At 41.8% G+C, this 15,341-nt stretch overlaps 1 protein-coding gene across 3 annotated transcripts in view; it reads right to left on the reverse strand.

Moving 5' to 3' along the window:
• OPCML (opioid binding protein/cell adhesion molecule like) overlaps positions 1-15,341 on the reverse strand; it is a 1,065,334-nt gene that overhangs the window by 232,936 nt on the left and 817,057 nt on the right. The window lies entirely within an intron of this gene.

Consider the following 15,341-nt stretch of genomic DNA (forward strand, 5'->3'; position numbering starts at 1 on the left):
CTATCCGGAGAAAGAACACGTTGGCCATGTCTTCTTGTCAAGGGCAAGACCTCTACCTAATGGCCTTCACCCCTGGGCCCTGGAGGTCAGGTACCATCAAGTGTTTTTTTTTTTTTTGCCCACCTTGACAGATGTGCCATTACTAGAGAGAAAAACTGAAGTCACATGGCTTCCTCTACAGCCTAGGGCCCAAGCTTTCTGCACAGATTTTGCCTTTACAGCAACTTTCCATTTCCCTTCTGAAGGTAAAAGTTCTAATGGACCCTCCCTGCTCCCACCTTCAAAAGCATTTCTTAGGGAATAAATCTGATAACTCATTCTTTGTCTTTCCATTGTAACTAATTCACGACTGGTTTTTTATAAAGACTAAATCCCTGTTTGAATAACTCCTGATGATGAAGCCCCAATTATATAGGTCCAGGAATGAGAAAGCCTGGATGTTGGGGGTAACCAGGGACAGAGTGAAAGCCGTCTTCTTTCAGATGCTGAGACCACACATACCTGGGTGACAAGGTGCAAATTACCTATCAGTTATGGAACCACTTAAATCATTTTAAGTGAACATATTTTTTTAAAGATTTCAGTTGTTGTAAATAACATATTTTTGGTCTTTTGAGAATATTCATATTTTAAAATTAAAGTGTCAAAATATTCCTTTACATATATATGTTCAGTAGAATTTAAATACCATAGCGATTTGCGATTCACGATCATCTATTTTCAAAATTCATGAACAAACTCTGCTTTGACAATCACAAGATGTACATCATTCCTTTTTAAAACTTAAGCTTGTAATTCCAGCCTATGTGCTCTGCAGGATTTTATCCTAATATGCTATTTTATGCTTGAAAGTATTTTATTGATCAGCTTTCATATTTATGCATATATACACGCACACACAAATTTAAATTTATTTTATGTTCTGTGACTATAGTTCTAAGTAATATTTTCTTTTAGAATGAGTTATCATTACAAGGCTAATATTGATAAAACAGCATAAATATATTGATTGTACATGCTGTTAAGTAATAATTAAATATAAAAAGTAAACTTTTACTGGAAATACAGCTCCTAATGGTATAGATGAGGCATTTTTTTTATACCATGGATAAATATCATTACTGCTAGTATGATATAAAGCTCAAGATCAATTCCATTTCTATTTTTGCATTGAAAGAAACCTAGTTCAGTGCCTCCCCGGTGGCGCAGCGGTTGATCACTGGGCTGCGAAGCTGCCCACAGACTCTGCAGCGCCGGTTCGACCCCTGGCCACCGGGTGAGGGTCCCACATGGCGCGCAGACCTCTCCTGCCGCCCACTGCTCCCCTCAGCATTGTACTTCGTCAGTCTGTCTGTTCTGCTCCCCGCTCTGACTCTGGTGAATGCTCTTATCCTCCCGCATTTCTGACTGTACCCAGTGCTTGTATAAGTAAATAAATAAATCTTAAAAAAAAAAAAAAGAAACCTAGTTCACATAAGCAAGGAGATGGAAATAAAAATCTTATATACCTATGTCAATCAATTCTTTGAACCCCTTCCAAGGTATATGCCAAAAATCACATACACTATAGCTTCAAAAATTATTTTTATAATAGCACAACCAACAATTCAATTAGCTCATCTTTTCATTTATTTTAAAGTGATGAATTGGAAAATACCTGACTTGTAGTGGGTTTTCTAGCCCTGGATTAAACTGATTCTATTCTTAATGTTTGGCTAGTACACTGCTAATGTTTCACCAGGTCTAATTAAATGAGTAAGGATGATTTTACTCTTTTATTTAGAAGAACCGTGTTTACCCCAAAACTCTCAGATGGGGAAATCAAAATAGTGTTTATTTTATTTTATTTTTAAAAAATATTTATTTATTTATTTGTTCAAGCACTGGGTACAGTCAGAAGCGTGGGAGGGTGAGAGAATTCACCAGAGCCAGATTGGGGAACAGAACAGGCAGAGTGACGAAATACACTGCTGAGGGGAACAGTGCAGCAGGAGAGGTCTGCGTGCCATGTGGGACCCTCGCCGGCAGGCAGGGACCGAACTGGCGCTGCAGAGGCTTCAGGCAGCTTCAAAACCCAGCGGTCAACCACTGTGCCACCAGGGGAGGCCCGATAGTGTTTATTTTAATTGCCACATCACACTACCCTCTGTCAAAATTGCTTTCCTTTCTTTAAGTTCTAATTCCAAGAGAAAGAAGGTGCCAGCTTTCTCTGAATTTATGACTGATGAAGCAATGTGTCACTGCCTGCAGGCCTTTTCTGTTCCACTTCTGTGGGACTCTCCTTCAAGAGCAACGCCCTGTCTGTTACTGGGCAGGTGGTCAAATTGACCAAGAAAGAAAGGAAAACTCTCTCTTGGGCAATTTGTATGTACAGAGTAGACAGAAAGGAAAATCAGAATTACAACCCAATCTTGTGTACTTTCTCAGGAAGATTGATGCTAGAAAATTTGAGCTCTTGAAATGTATTTTCTTAAAACGATATTTACCCTTGTCTTAGACCTACAACTGTAAGTGGGGAGTGTGTGGAGACCGTTCAAATGACCACAGGCTCTAACAAGGACTAACTTTGAAACACATTCTTTCAACTGCACCCTTCAGAGACACAATACACTCTCAGGGCTCTGCCCCACAGTCATAGGCCAGCAGAAGGTTCCACACATCCATAACCCAGGTGGGTGACAGCCCACCTTCCTGACTCTTTTCAGTGCCTCATGTGTGGGCCTAGAGTGCCAGGGGAAAGAGTTCTGGATCAAAGCCAGCTCTCTGAGTGGGGAAAAGCTGGATCCCTGATCCCTAAGCCTTAGCACCTAGAAAGTGACAAAGAAACTTGGCAGAAAGAATCATCATTCATTGGTGGTTAATAGCTACTTTTCTCACTTACACTTGCAAAGAAAGTATAATTGCTATTCTTCTTGCTTTTTTTACCTGCCACAATAGGATTCTTACACTCTTCTCTGAATACTGGGAGGAAGGAAAGGACTTCAGCAATATGTGCAGGTGTTCGTCCAACCTGGCTCCTTTCCTGCTGTTATTTATGGTTGTGTCCTGGAGTCTCATAAACAAGAAGCATGCGGAAGAGAATTTTGGTGTTCAGTAAGGGGGAATCCATGAAGAAGGTAAAGAAACTTGAAAACACAGGTATTAAAAAGTCTGACATTCCAAACTCACCCTAATTCTTGGTCCTTGATAAGACAACATTCATTAGCTATAGATAATGTCTAAAATTCTATGGTATTTAGTGTGCGCCTGGCACAATGGTAAGAATTGTCCATTTATTAAGTAATTTGATCCTCATAACTATGCTCTATTATTGTCCATGATTTACAGGTGAAGAAGCAGACACAGAGTGGCTCAGGGCTCCCCTAAAGTCCCTAACAGGAACTATCAGAGCAGGGAATTAAAATTCAGACAGCCTGACTCTAGCATTCTCTTGCTAAAGTTAAAGATGTGATCTACTTCTCAAAAAAAAGAAAGTGCTGGTAGCTTAAGGACACCAGAAGCACCATCAGCAGGAGTTGGCTGGTATATTCAATCAGTTTTCCTGAAATGTATGGGGCATATTTAGTTTCCTCATAAGAGACAAAATAACTTAGGAGAACAGGAGAGCTATTTTTAATTGACTTGAACATTCTTAAACTACCTCTAGTCATGTGTGAAGACAGAAGTGGAAATAAGAATAAGAAAGAACAAAGAATATCTGAAAGACATTGAGGAAAGAGATCTTGCGGGCAAAGATCATTTCCAATTCCATTGAATATGGAACATGGCGCTAGGAGGTCAGGTGATTTGCTTTGTTTCAGAGGAGGAGGTGCAGTTAGGGGAACATCATGCCTTAAAGCACTAGTCTTCAAACTGTAGTGCACATCTGAATCATCTAGAGATGATTCTAGCTCCCCAGGTGGGAAGGGGGCTGAGCATTTGCATTTCTATCAAGTTCCCAGATGATGGGAGGCTCTGTTCTGAGGTTCCTCTTTGAGAACCACTGTCTTTTCTTTTTTAGAGTTTTATTTTTATTTTATTTATACAATAGCTGGGGTACAGGTCAGAGGTGAGAGGATTCACCAGAGACAGAGAGGAGAGCAGAACAGGCAGACAGATTGAAAGCACTGCTGAGGGGAGCAGCAGCCGTGACAGGAGAGGGCTGCTGCGCCATGTGGGTATCTCCCTGGCTAGCCAGGAATGGAACCTGTGCTGCAGAGGCTGCAGACAGCTTCACAGTGCTGTGCTCAACCCACCATGCCACCAGGGAGGCCCCGAGAACCACTGTCTTAAAGAAATCAGACAAAAGGATGGTTGGAATTTAGCTCAAACAATAGTCTTTCTGAAACATCTAGATGGCCAGCTTTAAGTTTTTTTTTTTTTTTTTTAATTTTGCCTCTGAAAATACAAAATAGAAAAGTGCCTTGCTTTACTCGACTGAAATTTAATGAGTGTCTGTAAAGGCAGGAAGGACACAAGGCAGATTTTCTACGATCCAGCAGACCAGGTAAAAGAGGAATCAGAGTCCTCAGTGGTTTTGCAGGTTTTTACTGGGATTACCAGGTACACAGCAGGCAGGGGCACTGGGGGGCAGGTAGGCTGGCAGGCCTCCCAGCCCCCAGGAGGTCTTCACTCTGGGCTCTCCTGCCTTCTCTTGGCTTCTGCTGCTGCTCACTTCTGGCGCCGCCCTTAAAAGCCCAGTCGAATCCCATCTACCTATGCCCACACCCTACTCCAGGTGCCTGCCATCAGGCAAGCATTCAGGACTGCAGGGTTCTGTCATCTATCCTAATGGCTGGAGGGCAGAAAAGCCTGATACCTTTCACCTTACCATACAGTGTCTAATGTGTACTACATATGGTTCCAGCACCTCAGAATACTAGAAAACAAGCAAATGAAGGTGACATCCCTGGAAGCTACATCTTACTGGGATGGAGAGAATAGAGAAGTAAATGAGTATATTAGTTTCAGAGGATGCTAAGTGGTGAACAATAGGAAGGTCCCCAGTGCATTGCAACTAGAGGCATGTCTGAGATACTATTCATGTATTGGGTCTCCCTCTCTGCATGCTAGACCTTGGCATGTATACACTCTTTTTTTTTTTTTAATTTTATAGAGGCATGTTTATTTATTTATTTGTTTGTTTGTTTTTTGTTTATACAAGCACTGGGTAGAGTCAGAAGCGCGGGAGGGTGAGAGAATTCACCAGAGCCAGAGCGGGGAGCAGAGCAGGCAGAAGGACCGAAGTACACTGCTGAGGGGAGCAGCGGGCGGCAGGAGAGGTCTGCGCGCCAGGCATGTATACACTCTTAAATCAAAATGCAGTAAGATACACATCTGGAAATTATTTCTCACTTAAAAAAAAATCACACCTGGGTTATATTCATAGAAGGTCACAGGTAGCTGGGTAGCTGTAGAACAAGCCTTCCAAACCAGCCTCACAAATGGTATCTCTCCTCTATGGGTAATTGCATCGAGATTAGTGTTCAAAAAAGTTGACAATGGGCATTTTTAGAAATTAAAGTTAACTAGAAAATGCCTTGATCTTTTCACCCTAGTTATTGGGATAATACCTAAAATATATTGGATACCTCTTTGCTTTAAGTGGCAAGTAGAGTTTAAACTCTAATATGCACTAATCACTCTAAAGCTCCACTCTTTTTGTAATGCAATGTTAGTGTCAAAGATCTTGGACTTCTTCATGTAATTGACACTACTGGATTGCTGTAGACATCTGTTAGACCTACAAATGCCACACTCATAGGAATGTCAGTGGTCTTCTTATTCTCACACCACCACCACCCACAATCCACCTGACATCTATTAGGTAATTGATGCATAATTGCAATGATAAAAAGATGTAAGGAATGGTTTCCAAACTGGCATCAAAAGAAACCACTTAAGATGATAGCTAGTGACACTGTGTGATATACTGAAAGTTGTGAAGAGGATAGATCTTAAATGTTCTTGCCACAAAAAATGGTAATCATGTGACATGATGGTTAAGCTGTGGCAGCAATCATTCTATAATAAATTAATGTATCAGACCAACATTCTGAACACCTTAACCTTCCACATTGTTATATGTTTTTTAAAAGAAGAACCCACATAAGGTGAACTGGAGAGATATGTAAGATATGTAGGAGTGAGTGTGAGTTTATCTCTTTCATACACACACCCCATCTGTGGGTTCTCTTTTTGCATTTTTAAATTTAGTGCTTTCATTTTTATAAATACTCTGGAAAAACAGAATGTGTGCACATTCTGGTTGTGGTTTGACCACAATTAGATTTAAAAATCTAGAAGTCTATTATCACAATAGCATCAAAGAGTACCTGTCTCATTGCCTCAGATGAAAGAGAGAACTGCAACAGGAACTTAGTGTGGCAGGGACACATTTCTACCAAGGAAAGCCAGGATCTGCTGTGGAAACTCAGGCCCCAAAAGGTGGTATGAACTGACGTGGAAGAACTTAGTAGTCACACAGCACACGCTGATGACAAACGTGTATTCTCAGTACCATGTAATCACTGAAACTTGGAAATTGATTGTAATAAATATCATGTATCATGCAATTGCTGTTGTTTTTCATTTTAGTGATCATATATGTGTATACTTTGTTTTTTTTTTTTTTTGGTTCTTTCATTTTTTTTTAATTAATTTTATTTTTATATTCCCCATACAATTGCAATCCCCCCATTCTGACCCCAATCCCTCCCCTCCCCCGCCCCCCACCCCAAAAAAGTGTCTCTGGTTCATAGTTTTTGTTGATTTTTGATTTTCACTTTCTTATAGTTATTCATTTTCCTGGTCCCTTATTTAAGTTTTCTAGATCCCTGCTATGAGTGAGACCATGCGGTATTTTTCTTTTTCTTTTTGGCTTATTTCGCTGAGCATGATCCCTTCCAGCGTCATCCATGTTGCTGCAAATTGCATGTGTTTATCTTTTTTGAATGCTGAGTAATATTCCATGGTATATATGTACAACATCTTCTTGATCCAGTCATCTATTTTTGGGCATTTGGGCTGTTTCCAAAGCTTAGCTATTGTAAACAGTGCTGCTATAAACATAGGGGTGCAGGTGTTCTTTGGAATTGATGTTTCTGTGTTCTTTGGGTAAATACCTAGGAGTGGAATTGCTGGATCCTGTGGAAGCTCTATGTTTAGTAGGTCCAGAAATCTCCACACAGCTCTCCATAGTGGTTGGACCAGTTTGCACTCCCACCAACAGTGCAGAAGAGTTCCTTTTTCTCCACAACCTCGCCAACATTTGTTGTTGCTAGTTTTTTTTAATATGTGCCATTCTCACTGGTGTAAGATGGTATCTCATGGTAGTTTTGATTTGCATTACCCTGATTGCAAGTGATGTTGAACATTTTTTCATATGCCTGTTGGCCATTCGCATTTCCTCTTCAGAGAAGTTTCTTTTTAGTTCCTCTGTCCATTTTTTGACTGGATTATTTTCTTTGTTGTTGTTGAGTCTCATCAGCTCTTTGCAGATTTTTGTGACCAATCTTTGACAAAGGAGCAAAGACTATGCATTGGAGCAAAGAAAGTTTGTTCAATAAATGGTGCTGGGAAAACTGGGTCGCTACATGCAAAAGAATGAAGCTTGACCACTACCTCACACCATATACAAAAATCAACTCAAAATGGATTAAAGAACTAGACATAAGACCTGAAACCATAAAATACATAGAAGGAAATATAGGCGAAACACTACGTGATTTGCATATCAAAGACATCTTTACAGACACATCACCCAAAGCAGTGATAGTGAAGGCAAAGATCAACAGCTGGGACTACATCAAATTAAAGAGCTTCTGCACAGCAAAAGAGACAATAACAAAAATATGTGTATACTTTGTAATTTAGAGAATCATATAAAAGTATAAGGTTAAGGCATTTATACCTAGTTTTAGGGTTTCATGTATATAAAATTAAAACAATAAATTTCCCACTGGGAATTCCTGAGAGACTTGTCTCTGCCCCATCCCATTAGGGACTCTTGCCTTCTAGAAAGTCTCTAATTTAGGAATGCTGAGAAACATGATGGAGTTAAATATTAAAGCCCCGAGATACATCTCTTTAAATTTCCTTTTAGGTTCATCCTCAAAATTAGTTTTTTCTTCTTTTACTTTTGTTTTGTGATTTGCCTTTTTCCCATAAATTGAGAGTTAATTGAATCTAGCTAAGAACCTCCCATGTAGCAAAATGTATTAATAATGCCAGCTGCAAAATAGGAGGAAGAGTCTGCTTTAGTGAATTGAAAGGCCAATAATAAATGAATTTTCTAAAGGAGAGGAAAGCAGGCAAGTGAAATGAAATATTTTTAGATCAGTTCCCAAGGTATTCTAAATTGCACAAAGCTGTTCTCCTGGGAAGCTTTAACTACTCAGTTATTTCCTGAGTTACAAATACAGCCATCTCTAGAGCAGCAACAAGGACCCTAAATTATGTAAAGGAAAACTTTATGATTTGGAGAGTCAAAAATTCAATGAGAGTAATAACACTGCTCTAGCTAATATTTGCTAAGAGGTTAGAGAGGAGTGTATAGAGCCAAGCAAGGGTATAGCAGCAGGAAGGGCACAGAGCAGGTTTTCTATGATCAGGCAGATGGGTGAAGGAGAGAGTCTTGGACCCCTCAGTGGCTTTTGCAGGTTTTTATTGGGATTTACCAGATACATGGCAGGCAGAGGTGCTAGGGGGCCAGGAGGCTGGCAGACCTCACAGCCCCCGGCGAGTCTTCACTCTTTTTGGGTTCTCCGGCATTTTCGTGGCCTCTGCTTCTCTGCTGGGGGTTCTGTTCTGCTCTCTGCTCCTGTAGAGGCAGGACAGGCCACTGAGCAGGTTTTCTGATCCAGCAGACCGGGTAAAGGAGGAGTCAGAGTCCTCAGTGGCTTCTGCAGGTCTTTTATTTAGATTTACCAGGCATAGGGCAGGCAGGGGTGCTGGGGGGCCGGGAGGCTGGCAGGCCCCAGCAAATCCTCACTCTATCTGGGCTCTCTGGCGTTCTCTCTGCTTCTTTTCTTCTTCTCTTGGCTTCTCCTCTGCTTCTCGTTCTGCTTCTGCTCATTCTTGGCTTCTGCTGGCGTCCCTGTGATTGCGCCCTTATAAACTCAGTCTCTCAGCCCAGGTGTACCCACTTCAGGTGCCCGCCATCAGGCATGCATTCAGGACCACAGGGTTCCCTCTTCTATCCTAATGGTGGAAGGGCAGAAAAGCCTGATACTTTTACCTTACCCTACAGCTCCCTTTGCTCTGTTTGCTCTACTGGCATCCAGGACGCCACCCTTATAAGCTCAGTCTCTCAGCCCAGGTGAACCCACCTACCTATGCCCACATCCTACTCCTGGTGCCCACCATCAGGCATGCATTCAGGATTGCAGAGATCCATTATCAGTCCTAATGGTGGCAGGGCAGAAAAGCCTGATACTTTATTTACCATACAGAGGGGAAAAAGGGAGGTTGAGAGCTTCTCAGACACGGCTCAGGCCCAGGACTTTTGAGTAGTGCCGCAGACAACACCGAAGACTGTGGACACATGACAGTGGGGGTAGTTTGTAGCTGCAGGCGGAGCCACACCTCAGGTGACTGGAGTGGGGAGTCACAGTAACACACAGTAACACAGTAACACAGTTCATGTGTAAGTAGGGGAAGAGTGTTATCTGGGAAGGAGAGAACACATACAAATGCACACTGGAGGATGGCCCTGGAGGAAATAGAGCACTTGAAACAAATCCAGGAAGGTACAGGTTATCCTGAAATGGTGTCACTTGAAGCAGAAAATCAGCGTCAGGATGATGATGTGCTGTGGCTTCAGCCATGACCGATGATGGATGAGGCCATCAGAACAGTGCTCACTGCATCCCGAAGTGGGCAACAGGAACTTCCTGTCCCCACCAGCACATGGGCCTCTACCTTCAGGCAGGTGGAGAGCACTACACATACCTCGATACCCCAGGGAGGCAGTTGGGTGAAGACAACTCAGCACAGAGCATTTGACACCATGAAAGAAAAGGAAGGGAGTGTTTTATGCAGCAAGATGACTATACAAAGAGATGGGAAACTTTTACAACCACAGAAGGGTTCAACTGCATGGCTGTGGGAGAAGAGAGGAGATTTCCCATCATGGGCATGGAAGGTAAAGCACAGCATAGCTGAACACAATTATGAAAAGAAACTATAGGCAGAAGGGAGAGAGAAAACTCTCTGAACAAAATGTGTCATTAAGCTGACTTCTTCCCAGAGCTCAAGTCACTGTACATTCACAGGATGTATATGTTGAAAAGGTAACTTTATTAGTTTCCCCAGGAGACAGAGGCAAATCCAAGATAAAAATAGCAACCGAAGCATCCTAAGAGATAGTGCCTGCTTTCAAGAATCTTATGATCTGGGCCTCCCCTGGTGGCGCAGGCGATTGAGCGCTGAGCTGTGAAGCTGTCTGCAGCCTGCAGCACCAGTTCATTCCCAGCCGGCTGGCGAGGGTCCCACATGGTGAGGTAGACCTCTCCTGTCTTGCCCGCTGCTCCCCTCAGCAGTGTATTTCATCAGTCTGCCTGTTCTGTTCCCTGCTCTGTCTCTGGGGAATTCTCTTACCCTCCCACGTATCTGGCCTATACCCCAGTTCTTGTATAAAATAAATAAATAAATCTTAAAAATATTTTATGATCTTAGGTGAAAACAGAATACAAGAATATTAAAGTGATGTCCTGTTCCATTCACATAAAGAACAAAAACTATAAATTCGCCCATTTGTTTAACAAATACTCTTTAAGTACCTACTCAGTGCCAGGCTAAAGACAAGATGTTGAGCAGAAAATAACTGACTCTGCCCTCCTGGTACTTTCAGATGTGTGGCAGCATCATGCAATCAACAACCCCCCAGTATATCTGTGGTTGCCTTTGTAACTACAAAGTGAACTGAGCTGACCACAGGACAGTCATGTACAGGGGATGTCGTGGGAAGCCTTGCTCACATACACAGTCTAGAGACAGACTTTTCTGAAGATGTGACAATTAATCTACTGTTAAAAACTAAGCTAGAATACCAGGCACAGGTGGGGGTGCAGATGGTATTTTAGATATAGCAGAAGACAGGTGTGCAGGCCCTGGGACAAAAGTAGACTCAGGAGATGAACAGAACAGAAGCCAGAGTGGCCCATACAAGATAGATAAGGCAAAGTGTGGATTCTAAGAGGTCAGAGGAGCATGTATGTACAGTAAAGTCTGCATTGTATTTGGGGAACCCCCAAACAAGTGAAAGTAGAGGTATGCCATGATCCCAATTATGATTTTTATGAAAATATGCTGGATTTGCTTTGGAGAATGAACAGGACAAGTGACAAAAGAGCCACCAAAGGAATGATTGATCCCTGTAAACAGGGGAGAATAGTCCTATGACAAGAGGGCCTATAACTTAAAGAATGGGCCAAGGAAGGTGAGAAGTGAAGGAAGGTGAGAAGGAGTAAATGCGGAGTGAAGTGGTAATGACAATATCTATAGCCAACACTTTCAACAATGTTAGCAACAAGAGTGGAAGGGAAAAGGGAGCTAGAAAGACTTTGGGTTCTTCAAAGGCTTTCTGTTTAAGATTGGAGACACTTGGGGAATTATTTATTCATTTTATAAATGTTTTCTGAATACTTACAAGAGAAGTAAGGCATCTAAAATTTTTACATACTCACATATTACCTGTGCATCTCATTAATTTACTAGGTCTGGGTGGGAACCAAAATTCTATGTTTTGAACAAACTCTATAATTAGGTGGATGTGCTATGAACACTTGAAGCAGCCTGCTTTTGGGCACTAGAGATACAGTAGTGAATAAGGACCAACCTTCTGACATTGCAGTATATCTATACATATTGATGAAACTGAGCTTGTTGAAAGGGATCAAGTGATGACGAAGGAGAATGGCGATAATACATAGAGAGAAATTGCAGTAAAGGTGAAAAAAGTATGAAACTTCAAGCACAAAAAGGAAAGACAGTCTACATTATATATAACAAGAGATATTATATCACAAAAGAAGAAACAATTAATGGAAACGTAGATGTTTGTGAATCTGGCTATAGGAAGCAAGGAGTTTAGGGAGTCATGGTTTCTATTTTCTCCAAAGCAGAGAGCAAAGTTACCAGTTGAAGGATAACAGGAGAGTAGGAGAGAGGAGAACACAGATACAGGAAAAGTGAAATAACTATTGCAGAAAGTGAGAGCCACATTCCTGGGGAACTATATTAGGATTCATTTCCAGTGTTGAAGTCCCATTTGTAGTTGACGGTCAAGGACTCACAGGGCAATACTCTACCAGTTTTGAGGACCTTCTCCAGCACAGCTCAGTTGCTCTCCCACAGGGGAGAATATGGTTGGTTGGGTGCAAACAGTGTTGGAATAGGCCAGATGAGCAAGAAGCAGATATATATTTTTAAAGATTTATTTATTTATTTTATACAAGAACCAGGGTACAGGCCAGATGCGCGGGAGGGTGAGAGGATTCCCCAGAGACAGAGCGGGGAACAGAACAGGTAAGCTCACGAAATACACTGCTGAGGGAAGCAGCGGGCGATACAGGAGAGGTCTGCCTCGCCATGTGGGACCCTCGCTGGCCGGCCGGGATCGAACCTGCACTGGAGAGGCTGCAGACAGCTTCACAGCATGGCACTCAACTGCCTGTGCCATCAAGGGATGCCCAAGAAGCAGATATTAAACTTAAAATTGTTCCAACTCTGGACATCAGAAATTCTTTCTGTTTGATTTCTACATCCTTTAGACACATCCCATGTTTTTTTTTTTAAGATACTCCTGCCTTTCTTCTGGCACTATAGGATGATCCAGGCTCTTGTATTCCCCTTCCCAGCCCTGCAATCTACTACTTCTCGAGGTATCCCTAGTTGCTTCTATTGGGAAATGGTATTTAGGAACCAAGATCTAGGCACTGAATGTGCTTAGTGCTTAGAAAGAGATTACTTCTAGCGTCTTCAATTTTTTTTTACTCAATAAAATAAATGATAGGGGCCTCCCCTGGTGGTGCAGGCAGTTGAGCGTCATGCTGTGAAGCTGTCTGCAGCCTCTGCAGTGCCGGTTCCATCCCGGCTGGCTGGCGAGGGTCCCACATGGCATGGCAGACCTCTCCTGTCTCGCCCGCTGCTCCCCTCAGCAGTGTATTTCGTCTATCTGCCTGTTCTGCTCCCTGCTCTGTCTTCGGTGAATTTTCTCACCCTCCTGCACATCTGGCCTGTACCCCAATTCTTGTATAAATAAATAAATAAATAAATCTTTTAAAAAAATCTGTCTTAAAAAAATAAAATAAATGACAGCATTGGATCACCTAAAGAATAAAATAAATATTTATGAGTTCAAAAAGGAGGCAGGGAGGAAAGAAAGAAGGAATGAATTACAGGTCTCCCTACAGTTTTTCCCACAGCAACTTAATTAGTTGTTGTAGGCAAGATCCACTGTTGGATGCCAAAATTAATTGACGAAAGTTTGAGGAGAACAGGATATCTGCACAGTCTCAATATATGTCTTAATTATAAAGTGAAAAACCCAGCACATACCAGCTGGACTGAGTGATCAAGGTTATCATCGCCACTAGACAATTATCTTACAAAAAATATAATCAAGAGGAATCAAAGAAGCCCACATGGAGAAACATTCTACAAAATGGATAACCAGTACTCCACAAATCTCAAGGTCATGAAAGACAATGAAAACTGAAGTACTACCATTGATTATAAAAGACTTGGGAAATATAACTCAATGTAATGTAGAATCCTGGATTAGATCCTGGAGCAGGACAAGGACAGCAGTGGAAAAACTGGCAAAATTTGAATACAAGTCTGTAGCTTAATTTATAGTATCCCATCAATCTTAGTTTCTAGTTTTGATAATTGCACTATGCTTACTTAACATTTCTGAATGCTGGGTAATGGGTAGAGGGGAGTTCAGTTCTGTTTTTTGCAACTTTATGACTAAAATGCTTCAAAATAAAATATAAAAATAGGGCCTCCCCGGTGGCGCAGCGGTTGAGCGCTGGGTTGCGAAGCTGCCTGCAGCCTCTGCAGCGCTGGTTCAATCCCCGGCTGCACCCCGGCCACCAGAGGAGGGTCTCGCATGGCACGCAGACCTCTCCTGCCGCCTGCTGCTCCCCTCAGCAGTGTACTTCGGTCCTTCTGCCTGCTCTGCTCCCCTCTCTGGCTTGGTGAATTCTCTCACCCTCCCGTGCTTCTGACTGTACCCAGTACATGTATAAACAAAACAAACAAACAAACAAACAAATAAATAAATAAAACATGCCTTTATAAAAAAAATAAAATATAAAAATAAAGGAAATGAAAATAATCGAGTATAAGGAGAAATGAAGATTGGAGGGACTGACGGATACAGAGAAAGGCTGCTGACACTGGAAGTCTTAATAAGGTCCTTGAGCAAATGAGCTAGAATAGAAGAGACTGTTCTGAATGGACAGTAGGGAAATACGGCAGCCACACAATGATGATGGAAGTCCAGAGTGCTTCTTGAGCTTCAATGGTATATGTAAATCAAGCTCTAGAGAGATAGTATACTGTGGGGTGAAGGAGAGGGCCTTGGCACAGAGAAGGGTTTTGCTACTTTATTTCCTTTTTTTTAAAGATTTGTTTTTATTTATTTATGCATACTAGAAATGGTGAATAGGCCAGAGGTATGGGAGAGTGAAAACATTCACTAGAGGCAGAGTGGGGAGCAGAACAGGCAGATCTACTGAAATACACTGCTGAAGGGGGTAGCAGCTGAGACAGGAGAGATCTGCAGCACCATATGTTGGTTAGCTCCCTGCCTGGGTATCACACTCAGGTCATAGGGGTGATAGCGCTGAGACTTTAACCCCTGTGTCACCAGGGAGGCCCCAGGGTTTGCTACTTCTGATAGGTGAACCTCGAACAGACATTTAATTAACCTCCCAGCCCTCCATGTCCCCCTCGATCAAGTAGGATGAACATATTTAGTTCAGTATTACTGTGAGGCTGAATGAATTAACACACATACAAGAGTCATAATTGTACCTGGCAAATAGTAAATATGCTTTGAACAGAGACTGTTTTATTACTAACAGAGAACTCTTCCTTCATTTGCAAAAATATAATTCAATCTCTGTTATTTGTTCACCAAGTGATTCTGAATCCATTTACTTATCATTAGCCAAGGAGTTCTGAAGGCTTCTCTTTCTGTATTTCAAATCTGTAAAGAATGGAATTTGATTTAGGGTTGTTTGAGCCCAGTTTCAAGACAAATTATTCTGTCAGCTAATAGATCAGAAATAACATGAGATTTACATTTTCTGTATCACTAGCAAATTCATCCAGCGCTGTACCTATACATT

This window comes from Talpa occidentalis, unplaced genomic scaffold (genome assembly GCF_014898055.3).
Source record: "Talpa occidentalis isolate TD23 unplaced genomic scaffold, MPIMG_talOcc4v2.1 talOcc4.12, whole genome shotgun sequence".
Classification (NCBI taxonomy): domain Eukaryota; kingdom Metazoa; phylum Chordata; class Mammalia; order Eulipotyphla; family Talpidae; genus Talpa; species Talpa occidentalis.